This window comes from Arachis duranensis, chromosome 3, assembly GCF_000817695.3.
Source record: "Arachis duranensis cultivar V14167 chromosome 3, aradu.V14167.gnm2.J7QH, whole genome shotgun sequence".
In the NCBI taxonomy this organism is placed as follows: domain Eukaryota; kingdom Viridiplantae; phylum Streptophyta; class Magnoliopsida; order Fabales; family Fabaceae; genus Arachis; species Arachis duranensis.
In genome coordinates, this window is record NC_029774.3 from 80,227,102 (window position 1) to 80,235,667 (window position 8,566).

The 8,566-nt window shown below is 39.1% G+C and overlaps 1 long non-coding RNA gene and 1 other non-coding gene across 2 annotated transcripts; one reads left to right on the forward strand and one right to left on the reverse strand.

The window, feature by feature from the left end:
• Positions 1-838: 838 nt before the first annotated feature.
• Positions 839-5,020, forward strand: LOC107479636 (uncharacterized). Its single transcript, XR_001590225.3, has 4 exons — positions 839-1,544; positions 1,617-1,718; positions 1,799-1,944; positions 4,663-5,020. It is a non-coding gene; the product is annotated as an uncharacterized LOC107479636 (long non-coding RNA).
• A 2,164-nt stretch (positions 5,021-7,184) lies between these two features.
• Positions 7,185-7,288, reverse strand: LOC127746095 (small nucleolar RNA R71). Its single transcript, XR_008007715.1, has one exon. It is a non-coding gene; the product is annotated as a small nucleolar RNA R71 (small nucleolar RNA).
• Positions 7,289-8,566: the final 1,278 nt, after the last annotated feature.

Here is an 8,566-nt window from a genome sequence, read left to right on the forward strand (position 1 = left end):
AACTTTATATTAAAAATAAATTATTAAATATATTTAGATAAATTTGATAATTTGAAAAATTAGTAGGAACGGGTGAAGATTCCTACGCTACTTTAGGAGAATTTTGCCTCTATTTTTATTCTTGTAAAAAAATTTTCTGTCTTCAAATCTTTGTTTGAGACAGTCATCGTAGAGTTTTTTGTGCTTGGAAGAGTTAGGCAAACTCCCATATCTCTAACGAGCATAGGTAAGTCAACTTAAAAAAAATTGTTTTCCATATATATGAAATTCTTTCACGTGTGACGTGTGATGTCGCAAGCTAATTCTAACATTAATACTGTAAGACCCAAAATTTTTGAAAAGTCTTATTATGATCAAGTCTCAAATCATATAGTTATTTATAGCCTTAATTTCAGAAATTATTTTATTAGAGATAATTAAGGCAATTTTTAATTCATTGGATTTGAGACGAGTTATGATTATTATCCAATTTTATAATTATTGGATTATTTTCTATATTTAAAGTATAAGGTTGATAGTTATGAAATAATAAGGATTTTATATGATTCGGATTAGATAAGTAATATTTTAAATATTATTACTGCTATTTTGGAAAATAAAGAAATTAAGTATATTATTTCTAATTTTTGAATTTGGGCATTTTATTGAAAATAATTTGTGAAATTGATGAGCAAATAATATTTTCTATGTATAAATAGTGTTGGATTTAATTTGGGTTTCAATTACTATAGTATTCCCAATTTTATGTGAAATTACCATAATGCCCTTAACCCTAATTTTCAAAAATGAAACCCTTCCCTAACTTAACCCCTTCAGCCGCTGAGTTCCCTTTCTCCTTCACAAGTTCAACACACACAATTTCCTTGGTTATCCCTGAAAGAAGCAAGCAAAGAGAACGAAAAGGGGAATGAGGGGAAAGGGAGACCCGGAGGAAGAAAGAGCACCGGGCAAGCAGCAGCTCGCTGGCTAGCCGCGCTCTGCCGCCACGTCTAGCTCGCCGTCGATCATGCTCCCGTCTGCCACCACCACCGCGCCGATTGCGCCGTCGCTAGGGAGGACAGAATCGAGAAGGGGTTGGCTCGTGAATGTGGGTGGTCGCGGGCTCGGAGCCGCCGCGTCTCCATCACCACCGCGTCCACGCCGTGCCGCCGCCTCTGTTCGCCACACCGTCCCTCCTAGCCACGTCGTCGCCAGTCACGCGAGAGAGAGACGCACCGTGAGGAGGGTAGCCACCGCGCTCAGCCACCATCACTTCCTGTTACCATCGAGGCTCGCGTCGCTGTCACTCATGGCCGTCGCTCCTACTGTGCTCCATTCGGGTTCTGGGTTGAGCGCGCCGCTGTCACCATTGGAAGTCGTTGCTGAGGCCGGGTTGCTATGGTGGTTGCTGTCCTTGTCAGTAGCGGGAGAGGATAAGACGCGATGATGGTGGGTGGTTCCCTCGCCCTTGCTGCCGTGTCGTCAGAATCTGCCGCCATGGCCGCCAGAGCTCCGGGCTGAGTTTCTGCCACTTGAGATCCTGCCGCCATCGTGTTCCACCGCCGGTAAGATTTTGAGTTTGGTTTCTGTTCTGTTGGAATTCCGAAAAGGTTGTTAACACCGCGTGGTTGTTACAGTTACCGTCACTGGTGTTTTTGCTCGCGATTGTCACTTGGGGTTACTGACGGAGCCACTGCCGGGTTGATAAGGAGCTGCGGCTGCTTCATTTTGTTATTTCAGTGAGTATTTCGATTTTCGAAAGCCCTGCGTTAGTTCTCTGTTCCGTGTAATAAAGTATTTGCGATGTTAATGGTTTTAGGAGTTAGAATCTGGTTTGCTTATGCTGCTTGTAGCTATTTCTACTTTCGAGAGAGCAAGCCGAGTCGGGTTCTGATTGCCGGTGATTTCAGGCAGAGCGAAAAGAGTTCAGTTGACACGTTTGGGTTATGATTTTGGCGTTTTGAGGTAGGGGCGCTTTCCAAAAACTATGTTTTGTATATTGGAATTATTACATATGGATACCAATGTGAGATATTGTGTATTTGGTGATTGTATCTGCCTTATGTATTATTTGATTGACTCAAATGATTATGGATTGTTGGTTTGGCTGAATTGTTGTGCGGATTTGTGAAATATAATATTTTGAAGTTGATTCTTTAAAGATTTGAAATTTGAGTTTAAACCGTTGAGGATTGGTTTGAATTGAGTCAATTATTTCAATGATGTGAAAAGTCAAATGCACTTTTGAATTCAGCCTGGTTTATTTTAATTGATTTGGTTTTGGACAAATGATTTGTTATTGAACCGTTTCTTTAAAGCTTTGGAAATGAGTTATATCGATTGATATTGAGTTGATTTTTAAATGGTATCCTTGAGATACGCCATTGAAGCGATTGTTGGATTTGGCTTGCTTTAAATTGATTTCTGGTTTTGAGCTGTTGAAAAAGAATGAGAAATGGTTTAGTTGGGACCCGAATCGGGTGGCAAAAGTCCAAGTTTTAGGGGAGGTGCTGCCGAAATTTCTATAAAATCCTAGCCTTGTTTGAAAAGTTATTTGAAAAGGGTTGGATTTGAGAAGTTGTATTATTTGATTTATTAAGAGAATATTTATGTTTTCAAGCTTAATTTATTTAGTGAACTTTATGCCTTGAGTTCGACTTATTTAAAAATGAACTATTTTTACCGTTTGAATCACTGATGGAAAGAATGATGCTCTAATATTGATTTCAATATAAAAAGGAGATTTTAGTATTTTTAAAGGAATCTAGACTTTTGTTTGAGTAATTAAGTTTGAGGCATTTTGGAAGAATTAAAAAAAAAGGGTTCCAAAAAGAAACCTGAAAGTGGTTTGATTCAAATGAATCGGTTCCGTTTCAAATGAGTTGATTTTTGGACCGGGTTGGAACTTGTGATTTTGTATGGCCGGTTTTATAGTAAATTCAGTTTTATTTACTTGAACCGAGAATCTATGATTTTAAGAGTTTCAATGAATTTTAAGGAAATGATATAGGTTGACCTTCCCTAAAGACTTGGGACTCTGCCGAGAAACTTTGTTATAAAATCTCATTGTGGGATGGGTGATTTTGAATGTTCCCAAAATGAATCTTTAACTTTCCATGGTTTTGGAAGTTTTGGAAAGAAAATGCCGAGAGTGGCTTTGTTTTAAAAAGGGAACTCACTTTTAGAAAATTTGGCTTATGAGCCTGAGATGATTTGAGAAACAAGATTTCTAAAGCCAAGGCTGAAAAGAGTTGAAACATGATTTCAAAGTGAAACGATTTGAGAAAAAGTGATTTATGGCTTAAATGCCGATTTTACGAATTGATGATGTTGAATGTGGAAGTGCTGTTTGTTGTGAGCCGGAATGGCTGTGTATGCTATGAATATTGGCTGGTTCTGGATTGAACCGTGAGCCGGAATGGCTGTGTATGCTATGAATATTGGCTGGGTCTGGATTGAACCGTGAGCCGAAATAGCTGTGTATGCTATGAATAAGATGATATCATCAGCCACTAGGGACAGGCATGCATCATATGCATCTATGTGTTATTGTTTGGGTGTGCATATTGTACTTGGTTTGCCTATGTTATTAACTGCTAATTGTTCTACTTGTAATAACTGTTTGTTTGTGTTTGCATCTTCCTACTTGTGTTTGCATATGGAACTCTGTTGGATTGTGGTGGATTGGTTGTGGTTGGATTGTTTGGGCCTAGGGCCGTGGTTGAATGAGATGGACCGATGGTTGATTTCAGTTTTGTGGTTCTGGTTTGGAATAAGATATGAAAGGTTATTTTGGTTCAGTATAGATAAACCTTTTTGAAATGCTTTGATGTTTTCAGAATTGAACAGTTCCTCTTTCAGAAAAGATTTCTGACTTTACTTTTATTGTAAACTGTTGTTTTTGAAAAGAGGCATAAGATGGTTATTAATCACTGGTACGGTTTATCTTCATGTATCCTATTACAGTAATTCCCAAATACCCTCTACTGAGAACCCTTTCGAGGATGATGTTCTCACCCCCTACATTTTTCCCCTTTCAGGATTTGGGCGCAGAAGTTATGAAGAATTTAATTATTTGTTATTGAGATGCTCTGTATTACTTTAGATTATTATTTTTGTACCCTCACCTTTATCTTGATATATTCTGTGAGAGGGATAGGAATTGTACTGGATAATGTTTGTAATATTATTTATATATATGTGTATATATATATGGATGTACTCTTTATGAGTTTCTGTAAGTTGTATGGTATGTATGGACGTACGTTGTATGACGAAAGTATTTTTGGGAATGGTATTGCGGTTTAAAGTTTTTAAACAGGCTCATATTTTAGTATTAAATAGTATAAGTGTCGTCGTAATGTCCGAGCTATCAGAGTTGCGCAGCCGGAAGCGTGAGCTTTGGTAGTTAGGGTGTTACAAATACTTTGTTTGGATGTTGAGCTAAGGCATCTTAGGCTAGTTTCACTAGCATTTTTCTGTTAGTTTTAGTTGTTTTATGCATTTTCTTGAGCTTAAAGTAACTAAGAATGGTTAAATGAACAACAAAGCAATGAACCATCCAAACAGTATGATTTTGATGCAAATTCCATGAGTTTTTAGTGATAATACTTGAATGCTATGAATGGATGAATTCTCATGAAATTTTGCAAGACTTTGATGCAATTGTTTGGATGATTTCAGGGAAGAAGAGGCTAGGCAAGGAAGCAACAAAATCAATAAAGGAAGCTTAAAGATCACATGTGAAGTTTAAGTTCCAGTTTAAGCTTAAACTGGAACTTAAACTACCAAGCCATATAATGCTGAAAGTGGCGTTTAACCTCCAGTTTAACCTTAAACTGAAAGTTAAACGCCAGAATGAGAAATGCACCAAAGCTGAAAGTGGCGTTTAACCTCCAGTTTAACCTTAAACTGGAAGTTAAACGCCAGAATCATGAAAGCTAAGAAGAGCTGAAAGTGGCGTTTAACCTCCAGTTTAACCTTAAACTGGAAGTTAAACGCCAGGAGTAAGAAAGGCACCAGGAGCATTTCCACGTTTAAGCTCCAGTTTAACCTTAAACTGGAGCTTAAACGTGGAAGGGAGAAAGCACACCCTGGAGTGGAAAAAACGCCGAACAAGTTTAAGCTCCAGTTTAACCTTAAACTGGAGCTTAAACGTGGAAGGGAGAAAGCACACCCTGGAGTGGAAAAAACGCCGAACAAGTTTAAGCTCCAGTTTAACCTTAAACTGGAGCTTAAACGTGGGAATGAAGAAGGTAGCCCAGGAGTGTGAATGTCGAACACGTTTAAGCTCCAGTTTGAGGTCAAACTGGAGCTTAAACGTGGAAATGGCTTCCTGGTGCATAATGTGGGTCAAACACTAAACTGGAGGTTAAACGTGGAAATGCTCCCTTGGTGAAATTCTCATTCTGGCGTTTAACTTCCAGTTTAAGGTTAAACTGGAGGTTAAACGCCACTTTCAGCATTATATGGCTTGGTAGTTTAAGTTCCAATTTAAGCTTAAACTGGAACTTAAACTCTCTTTCATTGGGTTAGGGAGCTCTATTGTAATTCAATGAATCAATAATATTTTTTATCTTCTTCTTCAATCTTTTCTCTTGAATTTTTGTTAGAAAGCTTCTCAATCTAATTCCATTGGTTAGTTGTCTTGGGAAAGAAACTATCCATAATTGGAATCCTTCGGAACCTTGGGAAAGGAATGGAGGATTCATGCTAGAGAAGCTTTCTCACAGTGAATTGGATTGGGGTTTGGATGGATATTGTGACATGTAATCCTACCAAATTGTGGTTCATGAAACTGTGTGGTATAATCAGTGATCGAGCATCATCTCTTCTTATGAACATTTAAACCAAGGGATTGGGAATTTGTTTGTTTTTAGAGAGAATTGGTGAGCCAAGGGATTGGGATCCAATCATATAAGATTTCCAAGCAAAATTCAGTGAATGCATTGGTTGAGGAAGGGATAAAAATGTTTTGATTCGGAGATCTCAATATCTCCTGAAACCCAATGAATTCCCCATTTCTGATCTACCACTTTCTCTTTACATTCTGCAATTAAACTCATGCAATCACCCCACTCCCTTTTTAATTTCAGTAATTTAGCTTCTCGCTCTTTAATTCATGCAATTTTACATTCCGCAACTCTCATCTAAATCTCGATTCCGCTCAACTAGAACACACTTCTAATCCAAATTGCTCACTCAACCAATCCTTGTGGGATTCGACCTCACTCTATTGTGAGTTTTTACTTGACGATAACCGGTGCACTTGCCGGAAGGAATTTTGCCGATTGTGCAATTTCCTAAAATCGTAGCTATCAAGTTTATGGCTAGATCAAGTTTATGGCGCCGTTGCCGGGGATTGGTTTTCGATTGACAATTCTCAAATTGGAAGTTAACTAGATTGAGCATTTTTCTTGTTTTGTTAATTCAGTTCAAGTTACTTGTTGAATTTTAATTTCTGCACTCTGTTATTTGCTTTTTCTTTCTTATGCCTTTAAATTCAAGCAACTAACTCACTGACCCACTAACTATTTGAATTAATTCCTCAACTGCTCTAACCATACTCTTCCATTAACCAAGAGTATTCCACTTGTTTGTTGCTTGTTGTGTGTTCTTGTATGACAGGTAGGAGAGGAGAGACAACAACTCCTCCATATACCGAACCAGAGAGGACCCTTCATAAACTTAGAAGGGAAGCAAGAGGGAATAGAGTACTGAGAGAAGAAGAATCTGAAGGAGAATCTGAAGACAACTTTGAGGAAGCTCTAGATCTCAACATGGATAGAGAAGTTCACAACCATGAGAGGGCTGATGGAAACAATGCCATTCCCGAGAGGAGGGTTCTTGGTTCATACATAAACCCAACATCTGAGAATTGTGGTAGCAGCATTCAGAAACCACCCATTCAGGCCAACAATTTTGAACTCAAACCACAGCTAATATCACTGGTGGAGGATCATTGTTCATTTGGTGGGAGTGTTAATGAAGATTCAAACCAACATCTCACAAAATTCCTGAGAATTTGCGACATTGTGAAGTCCAATGGAGTCCAGGAAGATGCTTATAAACTGCTCTTGTTCCCATTTTCACTTAGGGACAAGGCAGCTAAGTGGCTGGAATCATTCCCAAGGGGAAGTCTAACAACCTGGGATGAGGTGGAAAGCAAGTTTCTGGCACGTTTCTACCCCCCACAAAAGGTCAATAGGCTTCGATCTGAGGTTCAGACTTTTAGACAACAGGATGGTGAGACTCTCTACGAGGCATGGGAGAGGTTCAAAGAGTTGACAAGGAGATGCCCACCAGACATGTTCCATGACTGGGTGCAATTGCATATTTTCTATGATGGACTTTCTTATGAATCAAGAAAGGCTGTAGACCATTCATCAGGAGGTTCATTGAACAGGAAGAAGACTGTGGAAGAAGCCATTGAAGTGATTGAGACAGTGGCTGAGAATGAGTACTACTATGCTTCAGAGAGACACAATAGTAAGGGAGTCATGGAGCTGAACCATGTTGATACAATCCTAGCCCAAAACAAGGTGTTTGCCAAACAACTAGCAGAGCTCACCAGGAAATTAGACACAAAGCAAGTGGCTGCAATACAAACACAAGATCAAGAGGAAATAAGCACTGAAGGAGGTGATTGGGAAAAGGCCAACTATGTGGGAAATCAACAAAGGCAACCATATGATCCACATTCCAACACTTACAACCCAGGATGGAAAAATCACCCAAACTTTGGGTGGGGAAACCATCAAACCCAACCACAAAACCACAAACCTTACAACCCCAACCAACATAACAATTCCACATACCAAAACTCCAACCAAAGACCATACCAAGCCACACAAAACACTTACTCCCAACCACCATATCATGGCCAAAATAATCAACCTGCCCAACCTAATCCAAATCAACAATTTCAAGATCAATTAAACAGGATAGAAGGAATGCTAGCAAACATGGGTCAGGACATAAGTGAGTTGAAAAGCTTTAGGGATGATGTGAGATCGACCTTAAGGAACCATGGTGAAAAACTCAAGAGGATAGAGTCTCGAGTAGGAGAGCTATCTCAACAGGCCCCCAAGTCAACTGCAGTGTTCCCTAGTGACACAGAAAAGAATCCTAAAGGGGAACAAAAGGGAGTGAGATGGGAAGAATGCAAGGCCATCACCATATTGAAGGAAGTCTCAGAAGAAGAAGGAATCAGACCCTCAGAACAGGAGCCAGAAATCTTGAAGGAAGGTGTGGAAGAAGCTAAGTAGGAAAGTGAAACTGAGCAAGCCAATGAACTGCAAAATGAAGGCATGCTGGAAACTTACCAACCAAAAGCACCATTTCCTCAGAGGTTAGGAGGAGGTGAAAAAGGGAAAACATATTCAAGGTTTTTAGAGACATTTAAGTCTCTCCATATCAATATTCCCTTTCTTGAGATTCTCCAGCAGATGCCTACACATATCAAGTATTTGAAGGAATTGCTGAGCAAGAAAAGAGTTTTGAAGGGAGGACAAACTGTAATAATGAACAAAGAATGCAGTGCACTCATCAAGAAGGACATAGTCTCTAAGAAAACAGACCCAGGAAG